A 6,193-nucleotide genomic window follows, 5' to 3' on the forward strand; every position below is an offset into this window, starting at 1 on the left:
ACGTGTATAATCATGTTTTTATTGCAAATAGGAGTCATCGGAGCCCGAGCCTGCTAGGCCCCCCCCCAAAAAAAAAACAGGCCAAAGCTACAAAGGTACATGCCACACATTTTGTTGTTTTCACGCATAAATTTATTGATACAAGAATTGTAAATTTTTATTTTGTTTTAACTACAACATAGGTTGTTGAACAAGGAGGACAGAGGGAAAAAAAACAGCCTCGCCGCCTGTCGTCACCACACCTCCCAGTGGTAAATATCACGCTATTATTAATTTTCATTTTTGACACGAAAAACCAACAAAACCTTTTTTTTTTTTTAATTTAAAAATCTACTATTTTTTTATTATTAAAAAAGGTAATAAATACAAAAAAAAATTTACTAAAAAAAAAAGAATCAAACATATCCACTATTTATCAACTATCTATCTATCCACTATTTGTCGACAATCTATCTATCCACTATCTATCTACTATGTATCCACTGTTTATCTACAATCTATCTACTATATCCATAAACTATCTATCTACTATCTATCAACTATCTATCTATCTGTCTATCTATCCATCCAGTGAAATTTAACCTTTCAATATAACGTTTTGTGTTTACATAGTCCAAGCCGCCCAGCAAAAAAAAAAGGATTGTGGTTGACGAAGAGCCCTTGGACATTCATAACGAGACGCTGATCAATTTAGTGGAAGCCAATCCATCCATATGGGACCAAAGCAACAGCTCCCACCACGACATAGTCAAAAACAGGAAGTTGTGGGATAAAATTATATGCCATTTTGACCCACGATACATGGAGAAGTCGGCATCCTCTAAGAAAAAAATTGGTAAATAATGTTGAACTTAACTTGCAAAATGTAAAGATTGCAAACAGTCAAACATTTTTTTTACATGTTTTTTTTTTTTTAAATCTACTAAATCTACTTAAAAAACTTACTAAAAAAATTACTATTTATCTACTATCTATCTATCCACTGTCTATATACTATCTATCTATCTATCTATCTATCCACTATCTATCTACTATTTATCTATCAACTATCTATCTATTGTCTATTATCTATTTATCTAATTTTTTTTTTTCTTTAAAGCCGATGCTGTCCATACCCGTTGGAGATCGATTAGGGATCGCTTTGTACGTGACTTCTGCAACAGCCAAAACACACCCAGTGGATCTGGTGGCAAACGGGTCACCCCATATGTGCATTATGAGCAATTGCTTTTTCTGCAAAAAACTTTGTCGCAGCGCTCGTAAGTAAAAAGCTTTTTTAGTTGTGCAATACAAAATAGTTTAAATTAAAATAATAAAGTTTTTTTTTTTGGTTAGTGAACGATATGCAGTACCGCTGCACCTAGAGAGGCAGAGGAACCTGAGCCATCTCCACTGGAACCAAGCCAGCAGACGGGCGCTGAAGATGTGTCTGGCATGAGCAAGCCACAATCTGTGGAAAGAGCTACAGTGTCTTCTGGTGTCAGTGCCCGTTTGCAAGCACAGCGTGGACGCAAGCGAGCATCCCAAAAAGATGAAGCTGATGCCATAATTGTCGATGGACTCCAACGGGTAGAGGATATGTGTCGCAGTGAACACAGAGACCTGAGGCGGGAAATTACAGACTTGCAATCCCGTGAGTCTGCATATGCAGCCAATGAGTGGAAGCTCATGTTTATGTCCTATGTACCTGTAGCTCAAAATATCCCGGCACACAGAAACTTTATGTTTAGGCAAAGACTGAATGACCTACTTCAGGAATTTGTGGGCCCCCAGGAACCCACTTCATCGAGAACAAGAAGCATGGACATGTCGGCCTACAACCCACAATACAGAGACCGGGGTGAACCGAGCATGGAACTGCAGAGGCAATGTAGCAGTCCATCGTACAGTTAGGCAGACAATACGCCGGCACAGTATCATAGTCTATAAGTACTGTTTACTGTCAACAACCTGTTTCTATTTCATCGTTTAAATTTTTTGTGTGTCATTTCAGCCAATTTTGGGTGTATGGTTTTGTTCATCCCTATGGGATATCATATGTAAAAAAAAAGTATAGCAACACTGCGTTTGAAAAATTTTATAACATTTATAGTAAACTGTTACTTTAAAATTTCTTTTTCTTGTATGGCTTTAACTTTTTACAATACATAATATGACTTTAACTTTTTACACTAGATAAATAAGGTTATGGGAACTCAAACAAACAAAAATTGCCCCACACATTTCACCAATAACATCAGGCTATAACATCAGGCTTCAACATTTTCACACGTGTATGTCTTGCCATGGAACAAGGCCTTCATGTGTGAAGTAACTAGCAAATTGATCCCGAATCCTCATAATTTCCACTGTAGACCGAACAGCAGTCGAATCTATGCTGATGAGGTTCGACTCAGTCATCGGGGTCAACCACCTGGGGTTCATGTCGGGAAACAAAATTGTGCAGACAGATGCATGCCTTCACTACACGGTCCACATTTTCAGGTTGCAGTTGCATGCAAGTTAGTAAGATTCGCCATTTTAAAGGGAACCTGTCACCCCGTTTTTTAAAGATGAGATAAAAATAGAGTTAAATAGGGGCAGAGCTGTGCTTTACATTAGTGTCTTTTTTGTGCCTTTATTCCCCACCTATGCTGCCGAAATACCTTTGTAAAGTCGTCGTTTTGGGCTGTCACTCACGCTGGTCTGGTCAAATGGGCGTGGTGACATCGCTGTTTCTTCCCCCAGATCTTGCTTATCTTTCCGTTGGTGGCGTAGTGGTTTGTGCATGTCCAACTGCCGAATCCACTGCGCAGGTGAAGAAAAAAAGCATGATCTGCGCTATTCCCCTGGTCATCGGTGGGGGCGGCCATCTTCCTGAGGCCGCGCGTGCGCAGATGGAGTGCTCTGCTGCACGGGGCTTCGGGAAAATGGCCGCGGGATGCCGCGCGTGCGCAGATGGAGATCGCGGCGGCCATTTTCCTGAAGCCGAGATGCAAACTCGTGTCGGTAATCACAAATGAAAAACAAAAAAATATATTGTTAGGATTTTAAAGGACAACTAACAAAAAGGATAGTTAAAATGGAATAATACAATTGCCTACATGTACAAAATTATGCCCCACGATAAATTACATGTTGTCTTTGTCAATAGAAGGTTCAAAAAAATTATAATTACCTTAGACCACTAAACGTTGCTCCGCACAAATGCTTTCACGGAAAGTGCTGTGCTGATGATGTATCTCATCCTTCACATGCGAGAGCAGAACATCAAAGGTCTCAATGGACATCCGTAGATAACGTTGGAATTTGGAGGGATGATCCCGAAGCTGAACATACAGGGTGTGAAAGGCACCATATGTATTCCGTAAGAAATTCACTTCATGGATCCAATATCTCCTTTGAGAAATACGCTTTCTCTGCCGAAGTCGCAACCGCATGAAGCGAAATCTAACGAGCTCAGACACAAACATCTTGCTAGCAGAAGTTCACTCAATGCTTTCAAAATGGAGAATGTGTATGCACCCACACCCGACGCTGACAAAAGGAAAAAAAAAAAAAAGAGAACAAACAACTTTATTGACAGTGCCAAACGCAGACAAGTGGATGCTTCACGAACGGACATCAGAATGGCATAACGCAGTCACGTGCGTTAACGCAAGCGTTAACGTGAAGCCAAATTTTCTACAAATCTGGCTCTTTTCTGTACATGCGTTTAACGGATCCGTTTAACGGAATGTACTTAACGCAATGTGAACCTAGCCTTAGGGATGTGTCAGAGGCTGCAGACCGCTGCACTGCATCTGTCTGTAGAAGGTCTCGGTTGTTTGTTTTGCAGATTAGTATTCACCTTCACCAGTGCTAATGACCACACCTGGATCTGGGTGTTTATAACTCCCTACTTCCTGCTGGGAGGTGCAGGTGTTATTTCCTGTTTGCACTTCTCTGTTGAGACTTGTGTAACACCCCTTTAGGGCTACCACGGTACACTGGGTGTTATGGGGGGTCTCACCTCTCCAGGGCGCAGTGCCTCCACCCGAATCTTGATTGGAGCTCTCTCTTGGACTGCAGAAGGACTATTATCTTCTGCCAGGGGCTGACTCGGGAAGCCCCTGCCACACTCAGTACACACTCACAGGGATCAGGAGTAAAACAGTTTAACAGGTTTTTTGCTATGCAGCATAAATGAGATGGATTTAAATGAATAACATGCAATACAAGTAACTGTGCTCTGTCAAAGTCATATACACATTACACTCTAATTCTACTTCAACCCTGCAAGTATAATGTAGCAGGGTTTTTGTTTCTTCTAGTTTAACTCAGTCCAAACGTTGGGGCCCAGTTGCCGCGGATGTTGGCGCGCAAATTAGAACAGTTGGTGCACTTAGACGAATATCAATGGCAATAGTCTGGGCTGTAATGTACTCACTGTAAATAGCGCTGGTAGGACCACAAGTCTCAGAAGGGCACTCACTGCCCGTCTCCAACGGTCGGATGGTTCTCTGGACACCAGCTGGGGGTGGCCGGATTCAGTCCTTTATACGGTGGGAGTGCCGGCAGAACTCTCCAAGTTCTTGATGCAACTTGCTCCAGAGGGTAAAACAAAGCCGCTCTCTCTCCAGCAGCGCGGGTATATCCGAGGGGACAGCAACCCTGCAGCGTGGTGCAATGCAAATCCACCATGCTCAGTCTCTCCCAGCAAGATGCCACGCTCTTTTCTTTCTCTGAATTCTTGCTTTCACTTTCTGCCCAGCTCCTCCCTCCAAGTCCCTCCTCATCCAATCCAGGCTGTGTCATCTGACTGAAACAAGGATCCCTGGGAATTGTAGTCCAAGGGTCCTTGGGAATTGTAGTCCACTGCAGCTCAGAGGAAACTCTGCTAATGTCTATAGGTCCCTATATAACAGCAGCTGCAAAGCTCTTCTTAGTGTCTGTAAATCCCAGTATACCAGTAGCTGCCCTGACAGTTCCCAGTGCAGGTGTTACATTCTCCCCCTGGTGAGTCATTGAACGTGTCCCATCACGACATGAGGACTCATCACCTGAAACATGAATGGGGGTTAAAGCATCCTGACTAACACCAAATTTACATGCACACAAACCACCTCCTGGACACATGGGAGATACTGGGAAATAAGGCCAAACAGAATTTGAATTAAAGTGTATCAGCCTAGGGACCTCAGTGGTATGTCCCATTCTATCATAGGTCAGCATCATGGGTGGCCTAGTGTCCCGTTTGAGACGAGTGTGTACTGAGGGGGCCCCCTCCTCAGCCCCCGATTCTTGTCTGTCAAGAACGGGCTCCTCCAGGTGGATCTCTTCATTTAATAAATGTCCCTCTTCTGAAATCTCCCCCAATGGTGGGCAGAGCGCACTCGCCTCCTGACAAATGTCCCTTTTTTGTGCTTCCACTTCAGGAGTCTGGTTTTCAGGGCCCCTGCCTATGGGGCATGGGTCCTCAGTCCACCTGTAGCTCCATTGACCGTCGGGTCCCCATTCATCCCCGGACTCGCTGTCACTTCCTCCTGAAGCAACTCCAGGCTGGAGTGGTTGTTGACACCTACGACTTCTCCTATTGCATGGAAGGGTTGTATGACCTCCTTGGGTGGGCAATGGCGGTAACGGGATGTTTTTTCCCACAGGCAACAAATGGTGTCGATGATAGAGGGTGGAGCTGTCAAAACCTTTCTCGGGCTTCACTCTGTAGGCCGGGACACCAGGCAGCTTCTCCATCACCACATAAGGGTCAGGACACCACAGATCAGCAAGCTTGTGCTTCCCAGGAAGAAGTAGAAGTTGGATAAGGACTCTACAGTATCTCCAGGCAGTAATACTTGTTCCTGAACTCTACAGTCGTAGCGAGTCTTATTGCGCTTCCCTGATCGACCAGAGGCCTGCTCTGCCAATCTGTACGCTTTTTTCAAATTTTCTTTTAGCTGGGACACATATTTTAAGTAGGTCTTCCCATTAGAATTGTCAAAGGATGTCCCAAAACTAATATCCACTGGTAGCTGGCTTTTCTTCCAAACATGAGAAAATAAGGCGAGTATCCCGTTGACTCATTTGTGGTGCAATTGTAGGCATGAACCAACTGACTCACATGCCTGCTCCATTGTCCCTTCTTCCTGGGATCCAAAGTGCCTAACATGTTCAGAAGGGTACGGTTGAACCTCTCAGGTTGAGGGTCCCCTTGGGGGTGATACGGGGTGGTTCT

The 6,193-nt window shown here is 43.8% G+C and overlaps 1 long non-coding RNA gene across 1 annotated transcript; it reads left to right on the plus strand.

The window, feature by feature from the left end:
• Positions 1–207: 207 nt before the first annotated feature.
• LOC143773594 (uncharacterized) lies at positions 208–1,198 on the plus strand. Its single transcript, XR_013215249.1, has 3 exons — positions 208–251; positions 613–835; positions 1,100–1,198. It is a non-coding gene; the product is annotated as an uncharacterized LOC143773594 (long non-coding RNA).
• Positions 1,199–6,193: the final 4,995 nt, after the last annotated feature.

The sequence above is a fragment of the Ranitomeya variabilis genome, chromosome 5 (assembly GCF_051348905.1).
Source record: "Ranitomeya variabilis isolate aRanVar5 chromosome 5, aRanVar5.hap1, whole genome shotgun sequence".
NCBI lineage: Eukaryota > Metazoa > Chordata > Amphibia > Anura > Dendrobatidae > Ranitomeya > Ranitomeya variabilis.